Consider the following 18,686-nt stretch of genomic DNA (forward strand, 5'->3'; position numbering starts at 1 on the left):
CTTTTCCAACCTGAGCAATTCTATGATTCTATGATTCTATGATTCTATGATTCTATGATTCTATGATTCTATGATTCTATGATTCTATGAAGGTGATATAACATGTCACTGTGATGGAGGAGGGGGGGAAGAGAAAGAAAAAGCTGATGTAAGCTTCAGCTACATCAAGCCTTTTATTCTTTTGCAGTTGTCCTATTGCTTACCATTAGTTCATGTTTCTCCAAAGCACTTTCCTTACCAAAATTAGAGTTATTCATAGTTTTTCGATTGGGAATTCTATTTCTAAAAGGAAGGAAGAATTTCTCTTATATATATATATATTTTTTTTTTCTAAAAATCTACATAAAATTAATGAAGTGAACCTTTTCTAGGCAGTGATAAATTGGTGTAGAGCATTGCAATTATTTATTATAATGTTTATGAAGTGCTATAACATTTACAAAGGTGCTTCTGGAGCAGCCAGACATACACCTCTACTGTCCTGGACACTGGGAAGACAGAATGATTTATGATCATGCCCTAAATTGCTTTCAATATGAATAGAAAAACAGACAACAGATTAATGGGAAAGATGGTATATTATATGGCATATATATGAAAAAAGTAGTTTGGAACCTAGTGCATTTATTCTACACTTATTTAGATGACACATTCACGAAATGAAACACAAAAGGAATTATGGTAAAGACATAGTACAGGAAGGAGCTAGAAGAGAAGGGAGAGAAGGATAAGAAGATCCAGTAAGATGGTAAAAGAATGGTGGAGACTATTAAAAAAGATAAGTAGGAGGATAAACTGAATTTCTATTACAGACTAACCATCAGATCTCATTTAAATGGAGTGTACTGCCCTTCCCATAAGATCACAGATTGAAGTTAAAATAGAAAATTTAAATTGAGTAGCTGAGAGGTAAACACACTTGGCCAAAGAATGGACTTCTGTTCACTACAGAAATATTAGGATATCAAAAAGCTTCCAGATGAATTTAACTATCCTTCCATAGCAGATAGGGTGAACCATTTCATAAACATTTATCATTTTAGTATTAATTCATGTGTTGTGTAAAATTCATCTTGAAACAAAAGACTTTCAGAAATATAAAATTTTTGTTCCAGGAAATAAAAAAAACACCATGTTATAACATTATCGGGTAGTTTTATTTTCTATACAATATGACATCATGCAGCTTTGTCCAAACTGCAATAATTTCAAATGAAGAATTTTTTTTTTTTTTTTTTCTGAATGGCACTGAATACAAGAAAAATATTTGCATGGAATTTTCCCAGACAACTCTTTATTAAGGTCTTCAATTTCCTGTGCTAGAGTTATAACTTTAATTAATTTTATATATGGAACTTTAATATAAAAATTCAAGCCATGTTGTGAATATGCCAGGAGACAGATTGGTCAGTTCTGAATCTCACTTCTTGATCTCCTATGATCGAGTGACCCATATGGTGGATAAGGGTAAAGCTGCTGATGTAGTCTACATAGACTTCACTGTCTCCCACAGTATTCTCCTGGAGAAGCTGGCAGTCCATGGCTTGGACAGGTATGCTCTTTATTGGCTAAAGAACTAGCAGAACGGCCAGGCCCAGAGAGTGGTGGTGAATGGAGTTAAATCCAACTGGTCATGAGTGGTGTTCCCCAGGGGTCAATATAGGGGCCTCAAGTTGCATCAGGGGAGATTTAGGTTGGATGTTAGGAAGAATTTCTTCTCCAAAAGAGTGGGCAGGCACTGGAACAGGCTGCCCAGGGAGGTGGTGAAGTTACCATCCCTGGAGGTGCTGAAGAAATGTTTAGTTGTTGTGCAGAGGGACATGGCTTACTGGTGGAAGGTGGACAGTTGGTCTGGATGATCTTGTATGTCTTTTCCAACCTTGGTGATTCTATGATTCTGTGTTTCTATGCATTGCAGTATGAGTTGGAAACTGTACACTGTAGGATGTCTAAGGGACATGCTAGGGGTCTGAACAACTTACTGACCAAGGACAATCTGATGCAAGAAGCTAATTTTAGAGAGTGCAGATCTCAGTAAACAGATTCGTTTATACGGGCATGAGTTGACCCATTCACTGCTGTTCCACCCTATGAGTATCAAAACTGGCTTTAGATCACTACTTAGAAAGGGAGTTTTTCTCTCTTTCTGCAGGAAATGACAGCTCAAACTGATATAATTTTCATTTGATATTGCCCCTTACATTTGCTTTTGGTCAGAGAAAGTGAAATAAATCTACAGATTTCTGCTCACTCTTACTGGAATTGGAGAAATCAGAAAAAAGAAGGAAGAATTCCTCGTGATATAGATAAGTGATCCATTACCAAAATTTGTTTATTTATGATTCTTTGCGGATGTAAATCAGAAAAACTGATTTCACTTGTATTACTTAGTATTTTCCTTTCTGAGAAATCTTAATAAAAAACTAATGCAACATCTTTACATTTTTAAGTGGTTGCTTTTTGTAAAGAGCAGTGATATGCAGCATGTAGGATTTTATGTATCTTTCTATCAGAGCAACACAGAAGAGATAATGTCAGTGAGACTTCTGTTCCTTCTTGGTCTTACCATTTTCTGAGCTTCATCTTTGGGACGTGCAAAGTGATTGCACAATATTGCTTTAGCAAATTGAGAATGTAATTCCTAGTAAATCACGTATCATTCTTCTATTAAGTGCAGAAAACACTTCCACGACATATGAGAGAACATATGAGATACTGAATGATATACCTTTATTCTCTCCAACAGCTTTATCTTTCATGTTTTGTAATTACATTTTATTTCTGTGAAACTTTCTTTATTTCTGCTCATAGTAATCATATAGGAAAAACAACAACAACAAAAAAGACACATGCACCCATACAGTGAATTTGAATGACAGCTGATCTTGACTGAAGACCAGAATAATTACATTCTGAAGGTATTTCAGGCAGGAAAGTTTGATTAATATCAAAGAAAGCCCTTTAATGTTACACCATTTTTGGAGTGGAGTGGCACATTTAATAATTACATGAAATGGCTTTAATTTTCAGCACCTTTCCTACATCTTTTTCATTTCCATTAGATTGACAGGATAAGAATACTTAATGCCCAAACCAGAAATGCTAATATTCTTACCATCAAACTTCTTGTGTTTTCTCAGTGTAACTCTATGACTGAAAAAAAAATTGTTTCCTAAGTTATTTTTTCTGTTGTCTTCTTTTAAGTATGAAAGAGAAGAAAAAAATAATACTTAATGCTGTAGATTTACTAATAATGCAACTAGGTTAATAATCCAAAAGGTACCAAAAAGAAATATTGAAAATGCAAAATTCCTTTTAGAAATATTAAAAAGAAAAAACTTCAGTATAATTTTTTATTCATATTGATTCGCCTATCTTTTAAATAGCAAATCTATATATACATTTCAAATCTCCATATGTCAAATAGCTGTAAACACTCAGAATAAAAATCATAATTCCATTCTATACATGAGTATCTGAAAGTAAATAAGTTATTTAATTTTCTTTGTATTTAACATTCCAAACTGCAGGTAGCATCACTAGAAGTGGCTGAGATGGTCCAGACACACTGCCTTGTAAAACAAGGAATCAATACATTTTGGTAAACGCCCCTCCCACTGTATGCTGTGGTTTCTTCCATAATATTTGTTTCTACCAAGAATTTCCTTTCAGACTTTTTCAACTGGTCAGAAGCAACTTTCAATGCTTTTTTAAAAAGAATCTCTTTCTATTTTTAGATTCTCCTTAAAGATTTACTAAATCCGTTGTCAATAAATGAGGGAATGGATCACTAATCACAAAGGGGTAGCTTCACAAAATTATAAATATTTTTAATTTGATTTTGTTATTGTATTCTTCTACTCTTAGAAAATCCATTCAACTCCTTCAAATGTGAACAGTTTTAAAAGATCTTTTCAATCTTCAGTTTAATTCCATCAAGATCCTCCATTGTGAAGATAAATACTCAGGTCCACATTCCTTCAGAGAGAAGGAAGCAAAACACAGCAACCTACAGAATTTTACTACAAAACTGTTGCGTCAGCACATACCCACAAAATGTACTTATTTTTAGTTTAAGGTTTTGTGTTCTTTTTTCTCTCCCAAAATGAACTGTGCATTTCTAACTCTTTTAAAATGAATATTTATTGTATAATATGTGTTGGTCTGGAACATATTGTTGTGAACAAAATTGGTGCTTTTTGCATTGTTAAAAAGTTTACCATTTTCCAACATCAAGCGAGAACTGCGTTGAGTATTTCATTTCTGTCACTTGTGCTAAAGGAAATGTGTGCTGTAAAGGTTAGTGAATTAGTTCTCTTGGGTCCCATTCCTGCCAACTAAAATCTGAATTCTGTTATGCAGGGTTTTTTGCACGCTTGGAGAAAGTGCTGAGCACACTTTCTGTTTCATGAATAAACTTCAATGAACTGTATTAAACCATTAAGCACACAGAAATGTTGTTGGAACTCACCTTGCCATGGCAGGGAACAGAGTGAGTGACCTGATAAATCATCCCTGAGCATCAACTTTAAGATTTGGTAAACCATGTTACAGAATTAGCTTCATCTACATTACTGGGCTCTTGTGTAGGGGTGCCATTTCTGAGAGGTTGTGTATAAGCTAGCCCACATGAAAAACACCTTTTAAAATAAAGGTGGGAGGAAGAAAGAGAAAAGAAGGCACAAATGTCTTCAGATTCCCACTATTTAATTTTTCATTCACAACAATCTCTCTGCCTCAATCGTATCTACTTCTTCAGAACATGAGAAATGATCTGCTTCACTATAATTGTACAAGATTTTATGTCCACATCACCCCCAGAGAAAGTGTCTATATTTTTCATTGATACTCTTCTGCATGTGAATAGCCCAATTTTGTCTTCAGATCTTTTGGGTACTGGAAACAGCCAGTGGTTGATATTAATTATGGAATGAGATTTATGGTCTAGCTGAGATTTCAGGAGATATGAAAGAAAGTGCTGACAGCAGGATTGTTGTAGGCTAATAGTACCATTTCCAAGATGAGAGAAAAGGTCTTCTCCACATCTCATTCTCTCTTTTCTTTAAGTGTATCAATAGCAAAAAAGAAAACCAGGGAAAATGTGGGCCCATTCCTTACTGAGGTGGGTGCACTGGTAATGAAGGACACCAACAAGGCAGAAGTGTGGGATAGATGAGTGGAGAGTTCATAGAGTCAAAATCAGTGGAGATATTCAAGACCTATCTGGATGCTTTCCTATGCAACCTTTTGTAGAGAATCTGCTTTATCAGAAGGGTTGGACAAGATGATCTCCAGAGGTCCTTCTCAACACCCATGATTCTGTGATTCTCTTGTCCATTTCTTCGAAAGAAATCTGCAGGAGAGAGCACTCAGGTATGTCTGCCTTACAACATCGTGGTCATGATGTTTACTGATTTATTCAAGATATATATGGAAAAATAAGATTTGTATGGAAAAATAAGTTGAGAAAGTTATCAGTTCTTTCCAGTGTAACATACAAAACTGTAGTTAAAAAACATGCCCATAAGACAGCCCCTTTACGTGGTCCTGTTGGGAGCTCCAGACCAAAGCCAGCCTGTGATATAGTAGCTTAGCTTAGCACTGCTTAGCTATGAATCTGATCATAGTAAAATCTTATTAAGCACATTTGAAGATGACCCATGATTAACACCTTCCTTGAAAAGATTCAGCCTTTAATTGTCAAGGGAGATCTCAGTTAAGAAGTAGGTCCTTATTACTGTGTAAGGTTAAACACTAAGGAATTTTACTCAGCAGCCAAGAAATAAACAAATAAAAGTGTTTATGTATATATTTGTGTGTGTATGTGTGTAATGCATAGAAAAAGCTCCACATATTTGTTCTAGCCTTAAAGCTCTACCAAGTCAAAAAAATGTATCCTGATTTGAGCGAAAGTAGAAAAAAAAATTAATGTATCCATAGTTTAGAGGTAATATGTCAAATCCTTAGTATTTTCAATTATTTTTTTAATTTTATTCTTTTTTTTTTCTTGTGACATGAATCCATGAAACCTTTTTTAGGCCCATTTTACCTTGAGGGATCAGCAGATAGTTAGGTATCTTCTTCTGTGAAACAGAATAGAGTAGTGAACATTGGCATGACAGTGAAGCAGTGAAGATATAACTCAACAGATGAAGCAGATGGGAAATTTATTGAATTTGCCATCTTATATGAAAAAAGTACAGCATGCGTATGAGCTGGCAACTTGCTGTTACTCTACTGGTACCCAGCTGGCCTTAGGAAATAACTATGTACATTTTTCTCTTCAATACATACATGTTCTCCTTGAAAAAAATCAAGGAAGGAGAGGAAGAGTTCTTAATTATGACAATTAGAGCAAAATTACAAGTTTGAAATTATTTCATTTCTGTGGCATAAAATCAATAATCCTATTAGTTGTTAATGCATTTATGCTCCCTAGGCACTTGCATTATACCTGCATGCTTTCAGCACCGAGCTAACACTGCCTGATAAAAGTATTCAGCGTCCACTGTAATTGTAATTTACTGGTGGGATGGAATTATTCTTATCAAAAAAGCTCTATCCCATTTTGTACTGATATTCTGCTCTTATGTGGAGTGCCAGATCAGCAAGAAGAGACCACGAAGACACTTCAGTGGGAAAGGGAAGGAGAGTAGTATACAGAAAGGACGTATCTGTTAGAATTCAAAGATATACAACAACACCATAATTTGCAAAGACACCTGAGTTTTCCAAGACTTCTGTCAGCATTTTTCAAGTCAAAGCAAAAATATTCAGACTTTTAGAGTTTAGGAGTTTGGTAGGCTGAATCTGGGTTGACCGAAGGATATAAATCTGATGAGGTGAATACACAGAAGACTGAAGAAGAGTTTGTAAGCTTAAGCACATTTAGTTTTTCCAGCTACATTGTCTAAAAATGAAATGAACAAACAAACAAAAAACAGTAATGATCTTTGTCCTGCTCAGATTTGTTCAAGCTGCTTTGTACAGAGGAGTTAAAGAACTTTAGAGTTTTGATGATTTAAATAGTATAGATGCTTTTATGTGGGCATATAGATGTGTGTGGATTTGTATGTATGCATACATTTAGATGGTTTTGTGTATATATGTGGTATAGGCAGTTGCATTAGGACTCTATACCCTGACTTCCTCAAGGTCTTTTGCAACTGATTCTTCTTCATGCTTTACTAAGGAGACTGTTATTTTTCACTGGCAAGATGATTTTTTGCTTTGTATATTTTATCAGTATGCTGTTAGGGAAGGCATCAGTAGGTAAGGAAGAGGGTCATGTCATAATTTCTTTTCCTGTGTGGTGTCATTAGACCTAAGAAAAATGTTGCTGTGGGTCAATACCGTGGATTTCAGTTTGCATACTGTAAGAACAAAGTGAACTCAAGCAAAATAATTTTTAAGACAGCAATAAATTCTTCCAGATATGTTGGGGTCCCATCAAATTTAGAGGAAAAGCATTTGCACTGATGCACTTTGAATCATTCCATCTTCCACTTCCATATTCATTTATACCTAACAGTGCCCCAGGTAAAACAGAATGAAAAAGAAATGCATGTTGTATGAGTAGTTAAAAAAAAAAAAAAAAAACAACAAAAAAACCCCACCTCTTTTCCTTGGCAAAAATTTGATTTTGCGCTGGTGTAAAACAAAGTCAATAAGGCTCTTTTCTCACAAAAATGGTGTACGCATATGTTGAAAATGGCCGCCTTCTTGCAGTACCAAACAGTGTATATACATAGGCAAACAGAAGTATGCATCATACTTGGAAGAGAAGAGGCACGAGGAGAAAGAGGCATCATTTTTAAGTCTGCTTCAGAAAATACAATAAATATTCTATTGACATTGTCCAAGACTCACTAAGTCTCTGAGAGCAACTGTAAAAGACTGTTTAGGGAGGGTATGCAAGTCTGACCCTTGTATGCAGATGACTCTTAAACTTCCCCACATCTGCAGTTATTGCTTGAGGAATGTTAGAGGGCACACACCTCCCTATTCCCTTCCCTACTGTTCCCTTCATAGAAAAATAGAAACATTAGATGCAAGAGACTTCTAGAGGTCAGCTAGTCAACCCTTTGCTCAGTGCGTGAACATTGCTAAAGCTAGGTCAGGTCAGCAGTGACTATTTGAAAATATCTGGAAAACCTCCAGGGATGAAGATCCCACAGTCTCCCTTCCTCCTGTTTCAGTGTTGTGCAACTCTTCCAGTGAAAAAGATCTTTCTGATGTCTAGTCTGAACCCTCAACAGCTTGTATCCATTGAGCTTTGTTTTACAATCTGTCATCACAAAGAACTGGGCTCCGTCTTCTCTGTAACTTCCCTTGAAATATTTGTAGGCTGTTATGAGGCTCCTTCTTTGACTCATTCAGAATAAACACTTTCAACACCCTTGATCTTTCTGTGTTGTGCACTCTAGGTTAATTGCATTGGTTGTTCTTTGCTGACTCTGGTTTCTCCATGCACTTCTTGAATTTGAAGAGTCCAGCAATGAACACTGTGTTCCTTGTATAACTTTACCAGTCCTCATGAGGAGAATACTACAAAATCTCAGTCTCCTTCCATGTTCCTTTTCCTGTACATAAATATGGAGCATGACTTATTCACTGCGTAAGGGCTCTTAGCTTATGTTAAACTCAGCATTCGAAGCGCTCACATCCTTTTCAGCAGAATTCTTGCTGCAGTTATTCCCATCTGTACCAATAAATAGCTTTACTCTGTCCATGTATGAAACTTGCACTTCTCCTTGTCAGACTACAACAAGGAGTTTCTGCTCACTCAGTCTAACAGTTCTTCAAAGTCCCTCTAGAATGAGGCTTATTTATTTACTTTAACAGTCACTCAGTAATGGAGTATTGACTTTGCTCATTTGACATCTAATTTGTCTCATCTAATTTGTCTGCTTAATTTCTTTAATCCTTTTTGAACCTCCTGATGCACTTTGTCTCCACAATCTCCTTTGCCAACAAGCTCCAGCATGTTGTTTCTTCCTTCATATGTGTCTGACCCCACAGAAAAAAAAGAATAAAATAATTTGGAGATTTTAATATTCATAGCAAAGTCTGAATGCTCATAGGGATTAGGATAATTTGCAAAATTGCACATTATCTTGTAGCTTCCTCCAAATCTGTTTATCTTTTTTTTTTCTTTTCCCTATGACATCAGTATATGACTGTCATTAACATTTGAGGACCGTGGAGACATGATTTTCCATATATGATCAGTTCTGCTCTATTGCTTGTATTTCGTAGTTAAGTCTCTAATTCAACATAACACCTAAGCACATCCATCTGCATGTTCTTTGTGTGTTTTACTGAATAATTATGATGTATATAATCTAGTGCACTGCTGAATTAGGGCCTAAATAGAGCAACTATTCAATTGTCAGATATACTTAATGATTTATTTTTTAAGCTCCTCAGTGTGCATATTGAAACAATGATTTTAAAACATGGTACAATGCCACAGCTACAGGAATGTTCAACTCTTTGGTCTATAATCTAGTGCACTGCTGAATTAGGGCCTAAATAGAGCAACTATTCAATTGTCAGATATACTTAATGATTTATTTTTTAAGCTCCTCAGTGTGCATATTGAAACAATGATTTTAAAACATGGTACAATGCCACAGCTACAGGAATGTTCAACTCTTTGGTCTATAATCTAGTGCACTGCTGAATTAGGGCCTAAATAGAGCAACTATTCAATTGTCAGATATACTTAATGATTTATTTTTTAAGCTCCTCAGTGTGCATATTGAAACAATGATTTTAAAACATGGTACAATGCCACAGCTACAGGAATGTTCAACTCTTTGGTCACTCCTTCAGGTAAAATGAGGAAAGGATGTCAGTGTGGCCAAACAGATTGCTTCTTTGTTGGGGAGAGGGCAGGAAAATAATTAGCCTCTCAGAGAACAGAAAACAAAGAAAAAAGTCTTTATTTCTTTAGAAATTTCTCAGAAGAACATCTACACCATAGGGAACAGAGAACCCTTTGTGTCACTTACCTAAGTTGTCAGTAAAGAAGTTATTTCAATGTCAAGTGATTTATCAGGGAAGGAAAATGTAACAATCTTTCACGAAGGAGTGGGAATGATAGCTGTAACTTTTCATTCTCTAGATTCTATCACAAGAGTTTCTGCACTATGGAAGGATGTTTTCAGTAAATAATCTCTAATCTGATCTCTCTCTCTCTCTCTCTCTCTTTTTTTTTTTAAAGAGTTCTCATAAGCTTTAACTCACATTTATGTACAACTCCTGTAAAAAGAGTCATAAATCTTCTTAAGCATGAACAAAACCAATTCTTTCAACCTCTTTCACTGCTGGGCTGCTCCAGTATGTGAATACCCATGGCCAGCTGAGCTAATGTACAGCCAATGTGCTCATGATAATTTCTACAAATTTCAGGTAGAGCATAGAGAAACAATGTCACGTTTATTTGTTTGTTTATTTGAAAATATATCATTGTTTGAAAATAGGTTGTAGATTTTGACTGAGAAGTAGATTTTGATTCAAGGCTAAGACCTGGGTCTCATCAGTCTAGAGAAGAGAAGGCTGAGCGGGAATCTCATAACTGTTTATAAAAATCTAAACTTTGGAAGTCAAGTCGATGGGAACAGACCCTTTCAGTGACATGCAGCAATAAAACAAGAGACAACAGGCAGAACCTGGAACACAAGAACCTGGAACACAAGAATTTCCATACTAACACAAGGAAGAACTTTTATTTCTGTGAGAGTGATGGAGCGCTGGAAGAGGCTGCCCAGAGAGGTTGTGGAGTCTCCTTTTCTGGAGATATTCAAGATCCACCTGGACACCAACCTGTGAGACCTGCTGTAGGGAACCTGCTTTAACAGGGGGATTGAACTTGATGATCTCTAGAGGTCCTTTCCAAACTCTACGATTCTGTGATTCTGTGAAATGTACCCATTTTAATTTAGACTTAAGCAGATGCTTAAACAAGTGGTATCCTTTACAACTTTTGGTCACAGAAGTAGTCAGATGTTGAACTACTAGTGGTTTTTCTACATTTAAATGATTGAGACTTTATTTGTTTTTAACCTAAGGAAAAAACAAAGGCAGGAAATAAATACAAAGCCACCTGAAATAGTGCTGCTTTACAATTTTTACTCCATTTTCTCCATGCAAAGTCAAAAGTGCATTAAAAAGTAATATTGTGCTGAGCTCACAAATATGCAAACATCTCTAGATATCTTGTCTCAATAAAGTTTATAGAATGCATTCCCAGAGGTCTGACAACAAAACAGAATAAATCGCAAGGCTCATAAAAAGATAATGCATGCCATTTTTTTTGCTTACATAAACACAAACAAATACAGCAAGAGTCAGGAGTGACTCTGAGAGGCAACTTCAAATCACACTAGTTTCTTTTATCATCATACATATTTGTAATAATTACACTAACTAGGGCAAAAATAAATAGAAGTCAAGAAGATTTAAAAAATAAAATAATAATAAAAAATAGTAATATAAAAGTAAAATAAAATAAAATAAAATCCTGCTTTCTTGAAAGTTCTGTAACATACTGTCTTTTCCTGTCTGTTCATAGTTATTCGGATGAGCTGTTCAGGATCATATTCTATAGTGACTTCCTTATAAAAAATAAATAATAACTGAAAAATCACTGCATGTTACAGTGCATCAGAAAACTCCCAGCAAATTCCATGACTAACTCATAAAGAAATGCAATTGCATAGTGTTATATATTCTGAGTACAGCTATCCCAGGGAAATCCTCTTCTACATCATAAATTGGGGAATTCACTTTTCTGTGCCTCTTGTTGATAAAATACTGGTTCAAAGTGAGTTCACCAAAAACAATATGAATATCATATCATTATTACACAATCACAGAATCATGGAATCACCAAGGCTGGAAAAAACCTCCAAGATCATCCAGACCAACTGTCCACCTACCACCAATATTGCCCGCAGCACCACATCCCTGATTACCACATTTACATGGTTACTGAATACTTCTAGGGATGGTGATTCAATCACCTCCCTGGGCAGCTTGTTCCCGTGCCTGACCATTCTTCCAGAGAAAAAATTTTTCCTAACATCCAACCTGAACCTCCCCTGGTACAACTTGAGGCCATTCCCACTAGTCCTTTAGCTAGACTTTCCTTCAGGTAGTTGTAGAGAGTGTTGAGGCGTCCCTCAAATCTCTTCATCTCCAGAATAAATAATCCCAGTTCCATCAGCCACTCCTTGTAAGGCTTGTGCACTAGACTCCTCATCAGCTTCACTGCCCTTCTCAGAATAGTGTTCCAGGGCCTCAATGTCTTTCTTGCAGTGAGGGGCCCAAAACTGAACACAGTACTCAAGATGCAGCCTCACCACTGCTGAGTACAGAGGGATGATAACTTCCCTGCTCCTGCTGCCAGCACTGTTTCTGATACAAGCCAGGATGCCATTGGCCTTCTTGGCCACCTGGGCACACTGCTAGCTCATGCTCAGCCAAGCATCAACCAATACACACAGGTCCTTTTCCTCTACACAGTCTACCAGCCACTGTGCCCCAAGTCTGTAGAGTTGCCTGGGGTTGTTGTGGACAAAGGGCAGGATTTGGCACTTGGTCTTGTTGAATTTCATCTCATTGGCCTCAGCCCATCAATCCAGCAATTAGTTTACTTACTGAATTCTGATAGGTGTTGCTATCATATGATTATAGTTTACCCAGCTAAAGATTGTACTATCTAATGATACATATTTTTTAATAAAAAAAAAAACCTAATTAGAGAGTGGAAACTCACATTTATTTACATACATACATTCTCATATACATAGACATATTTGTTTTTTCAACCTGGATAACATCATCCTTGCTTTTCTATACCTTTCAGGACAATACTTAAAAAATTAGAGGGTTAGGGTAGATTCTGGATTTCAGTAAGTCTATTACATAGAAACACAATTGATTGGTTTCTAAACTATTCATGATGGGTAAAGATCTCTGTCATTGCCATAAAAAGTAGGCATTAACAAGAAGAGGAAATGTATCATTCTCAACAGTAGTTGTCAAAATCTGAGATCCTCAGCAGGATCCGCTGAACTTCCCTCAGTTACCTGCTTTTGGAAGGGATGAGTAACATCCTGCACTGCAGAGAGGGAGATTATATTTGGATGGCTTAGACAACGTGCCTAATTTTAGACATCTAAAGTAGAGTAAGAAGAATTCAACTTCAGTGGCCACTTTGTCTAACTTTAATATCATGACTCCCTGAAGAAGTGCATGTCACTGGAAAGCAGAATTGTATCTGCATTATCAATGTGAGTAATCTGGTCATCATAGTGGAAGTTGGTCTTGATTTCTGTGAAGTGTCACAATTGTGATCTAGGTCAAGTTTTCATGTTAAGACACCAACATGGAATACTAGTGTTGTTGTTTTAGTGATGTTCTAAGGATATAAGATAGTGCTTCTCTTGAGAAATTAACTGATAGTATTTTGAGGATGGAGACTCAGGAAGAGAGAGATTACTTTTTATACACACACCTCCTTTTTAGGTCTGAAATTGCTGCAGAAAGGTGAAGCTTTGTAGCTAGTTGTATTCATATTCACATGAGAATAACAGTCACAAGAGACTGTGGCTGTGGAGGTGCTCTAAAGTTTCCAGAGAACACCAATATGAAAAAAATATTCTAGAGCTGCCTGATTTAAAATGACATGTTCATCTTATGTACAAATCGTAATTATGAGCAGAAAATCAGAGGAACTGGCTGAGACTGCAGTAGACTCGTTCTTGAAGTAATCGTTCAGAGGGATTCGGAGGTCATCATTCAGAGCTCCAACTCATTACATTGCACTTGAAAAAAAAGCATTTTGATTATGTAAACCAAGATATCTAGACTCTATTTGTTTCTACCTAACCCTCAAGTGAAAACGTTCTGTGTTAGTACAAATATCAAGTGGATGCAATAAAATGTTTCCATTGAGTGTCTCACATCTTAAAAACACAATTTAGAATCAAACATATCAGATTCAGACAATAAATCCTTAAATAATTTATATCTGACTTTTCTTTCTTTTGCATACTCAAACTGCTAATACTGCAGTAAAAATCTTTTCCCTTGATCTGTGTTAGCAGTTTCATCAGTCAAATCCAGATCTTTGCTGTTTACTTTGATCTTATTTTTCACTCATTTTCTCATCAAGGATCCTACAATCAGAATAGGTGCAAAATGTATTGCCTATCTTAGTTCATTTATAAAATTATTAAAGGATGTACATTCACTTGGAGTAAGGGGAGAGGAAGTAAAATGGTGGAAAAAAGGCAAAGAAAAAGAGAGAAAGCAAAAAATTTACATTCCATTAATCACTTGCTCCTAGTCTTATCTAGGGAGGCCCATCAGAGCTAGATTAGATGTATTTTTTTCTCTGCATCACTATTTCCCATTGCTTTGCTGTTATGAAGTATGAATTTTCATCATGTGTACCCTATCAATAATATTTTAATATTTACTATTGTATGTAGTTGTAGTAATGAATAGATGAGGGTTGTTTTTACTATTTTTTCCCCTATCTCTGAGAAATATCAGTGTCTTCAGGATATTTTTCAACACATTATAATGTGGATGGCATGTTATAATTCTTCCATTTACATTAAAATGACTGCTGCAAAACAATGTAATGTCAACCTATTTTACAGTGATCTTGCCTAAAAGAATAAGTACGCATGGACATGTTCTATTATCACTAGTAATGGAACAATTACAATGTAAATCAATGTGATGTTTCAGAGTACCTATAATTTGCATATTATATGTGGGTTTAAACTTCCTGAAGGTATTTAAAATTGAATTATACGAGCAAGAATGTACTTTGTGTAAGGCAAATTCCAGTTCTTTCAGCAGCAGGATTACAAACAAGGAACCATATCATTCAGTTTTTTAAGGCTTCAGGCTATCAGCAATTGAAACAAGTCTCATACATTGGCTGGAGCACCTCTCTTATGAAGAAATATTGAGGGAGTTGGGCTTGCTGGAGAAGAGAAAGCTCCAGGGAGACCTCCCTGTGGCCTTCCAGAATTCAAAGAGAGCTTATAAGCCTTCTAGGAAGAGACTTTTCCTAACACCCAACCTGACCCTCCCCTGATGAAGTTTCATGCCATTCCTGTAAGTCCTGTCTGTGTCATCAGAGCACAGATATCAGCACTGCCCTCTGCCCCCTGTGAGGAGCTGCAGGCCACCATCTGTCCCCTCAGACTCCTCTTCTCTGAGCTGAACAAACCAAGGGACCTCATATACTCCTCATACACAGAATCATAGAATCATAGAATTGCTCAGGTTGGAAAAGACCTTCAAGATCATCAAGTCCAACCACAACCTAACCATACTACCTTAACTCTTAACAACTCACTGCTAAGTGATGTCCCTGAGCACCACATCCAAATGGTTTTTAAACATATTCAGGGATGGTGACTCAACCACCTCCCTGGGGAGCCTATTCCAGTGCTTAACAACCCTTTCTGTAAAGAAGTTCTTCCTGATATCCAGCCTAAACTTCCCCTGGTGCAACTTGAGACCACTTTCCCTCTAGACCCTTCACCAATTTTGCATCTCTACTTTGGTTGCTCTCTAATGGTTTCATGTTCTTTTTGTATTACAGCACCCAGTCCTGCACATATGATTGGCCCATTTGGCTGTTTTCTCATGCACTTGTCATCAGCCAGAACCCCCAGATCACTTTCCTCAAAGCTGCTCCTAGCCTCTATTCCCCCAGTCTATATATTCAGGGTTATCCTATCCCAGGTTCAGAATCTGGCACTTGCTACTCTGAAATTTCATGCAGTCAGTGATTGCTCAACCTTCCACCCATGAGGGAGCCAACAGTTCTTCTTAATTTAGTATTGTCTGCAAACTCACTTAGTATATCTTCAAATCCTGCTGCCAAATCATTGATGGAAGGATAAAAGAGAACTGGCCCTAGAATGGAACCATGCAGAACCCCACTAGTGACAGGCCAACACTCAGTACTGTTAGAAATATCATTTAAACCTTTGCTGAAATCCAAATTCACTCTCATTAGCCCATGTTGGATATCACCAGTGTGTTAGTCTATAGATAAAAATCAGGCTCATCAATGACAATTTCCTTGAAACTACTTTTAATTTAAGGGACCTGAGATCAGATTTCTTTCTCTGGATAAGAATCTGAAGATTTTTGTTTGTGTTCATTTTGGACCATTTGAAGTGCTTTTGCAGTCAAAACACCAGATATATGGTTTCACTGAGATTTTGGCTCCAAAGAATAGGTGATCTAAAAAAAAAAAAAAATCCACAAAAATTCCAAGTACTGATTTTCCTTAAGCAGCTGTCTGCATTCTATCTCTTCCTGCATATACTCAAATTTATGAGCCCAAATTAATAAAGAAGGCCCACTGAAAGATGCTAACTTAGCCTGAAAGGTCACTCAATTCTTACAGCCCACATATAAAATGAATATTTCCTAAAGACCCTAAATTACCTTCTCCTTGATTATTGTCACTTCAGGGTTTATCTCTCTTGTCCCTTCCCTAAGAGACACGCAGTCCAGAGTTGACAAAGAACACATGCATCTGCTTGAACAGGTACAATCTGAATATTTTCCCTGCTCCCTACTACAACTTCCTTGCATTTTCTGGAGTCATACAAATGTAAGACCATGCTTCCAACTGAGTGATTACTGGCAGGTTTGATTATATAAATAGCACTCTGCAATTCAACAGAGTTGCAGGCAACAATGAAGGATTTGCTGCAGATGTATTCTTCCTTTGCAGTCTCATTTATCAATGTACAGTTTCTCACTTGCCATTTATCATCTGCTTTTCTGTGCTTCCCTTGACATATGGAGGATTTGTAGTCTGCTAAGTGGAGCAAGGCCTTGTCTAGAATACTTTAGCATCCCTGGCCAGCCAACATACTCCTGCTTTTTCCCCAGTTTAACTTTTCTTTAAATAAACTTGACAGGTTCAATATATCCTCACTGCAAAGGACGTATTTAGAGGAATTGTGAGTAATAGAGAATAAACTGAAAGGCTACAGCTGATAGCAAAAGAGTGAGACAGAGAGAAATGCCCCTCTAATGCATGTATGAATTTATAATAACAAGCAGTTGTGATAATTGCATGTCTTTTAACTGAAGAGGGCCATAAAATAGTGTGATGGAATATATGCATGAGTGCCAGGTGGGAAGCAGGTCTTCTGTTTTGCAAGTACTTTCAGGTTTTGGAGATGTAGGGTGTAAAGAAGATCCTTGCTCTCATTTGTTACGAAAGCAGTTGAGCATCCTAGTCCTTTTACAAAAGAAAGAGTAACTGGCATCTAAATATGTCTCAGCCTTGCAGATATTCCAGTACTGGTTATCTAGAAACAGAGGAGGAGAAAAAAGGCAAAGACAGAAACAATAAAAAATAGTGCTTTGGCAGAAATCAAGTTAAAGAATTCACTTAATTTAAAAAAAAAACAAAAACGTTTTGATAGTGACCTTTCAAAGTTTCTTTTATTTTCATTTTCAAATGTCAAAACAGGACATTCTGACAATTGCAGAATGTGATATATTTTCTTTAAAGCTGAAATGTGATATTTTTCACAACTAGTCTCATTGTGCAAATGGGTTCACTTTTTTAAAAAATCATTATTTTCAGGACTGGAGAGGGAAATAAAAAAAACCATATTTCTGGAGAATGGCAATTTCTGCAGCAATGAAGCACATACCCAACCAAATGGGGCTACCTGTCCTGTTCCAGAAACCAAAAGGCTGGGTCTCCAGGTGAATAATGACCCTTCAAGATTTACCTTGTTGCCCACACTAGTTACTCCTAGCACTTCAAACTAGCTGCAAGGACAAGTATGGCTGAGCTGGGAGTTGGCCTGCCATACGTCCATCACCTGGGCTATCCAAATCCCTAACCTGACCACCAGGTGGAGGAATTATACAGAATAACATGTTTTCCATTTGTAATAACCTTGACATTTATCTGAACGGATTTTAGCATTCTTGTCTCTACTCAGTGTACCAGAAGTTAGTGAAGGACTGACTTCACCAAGCTGTCTTCAGCTGCATCCTTGTGGAGAATACAACTGACATTGCTGGTTGAAGGTCTTGGATGAGACTTAGGAGAGATTAGTTCATCTTGTGGTAGTGATGGATTTGCACAATCTTGGACTGAGTATCTTTGGACAGTTTTTCAGAGAATCTTGCTGTGTTACTGATGCTGCATCTGAGCTAAGAGACCTTCAGCTCAGCAGGACTTTCACAGGGTCAAGCTCATGTTGTTGAATAGCACCTCGGAATGTGCAGACTCCCATCTAGGCAGGATGGACCTCCTTTATCATGTATTCTTATCTGTTTGTTTTTCATTTCCAGCCTTTTTAAAATTTATGACACAAAGATTTTCAAACACCCCATGCATTTTTCCTGGAGACATATCCTCATTCTGTTTCCATGTCAAAAAAAATCACACACTGTCAACATAGGATCGTAGAACATCAAGCTCATTGATGGGACTTAGGTACTACTGGGCCTTCTTTCAGCTGGCAAATTTTACCTAAGCAACTATTATCTGCTTTCTTCATTCAGTTTTGCAAGAAAAAGTCAAAAGTAGATCATATTTTGAGATATATGTTCATCACACCCTCTCTCTACTTAGTTTTTTGTGTTGCTGCTTGTCACAGTAG

This window comes from Numida meleagris, chromosome 1 (assembly GCF_002078875.1).
Source record: "Numida meleagris isolate 19003 breed g44 Domestic line chromosome 1, NumMel1.0, whole genome shotgun sequence".
In the NCBI taxonomy this organism is placed as follows: Eukaryota; Metazoa; Chordata; class Aves; order Galliformes; family Numididae; genus Numida; species Numida meleagris.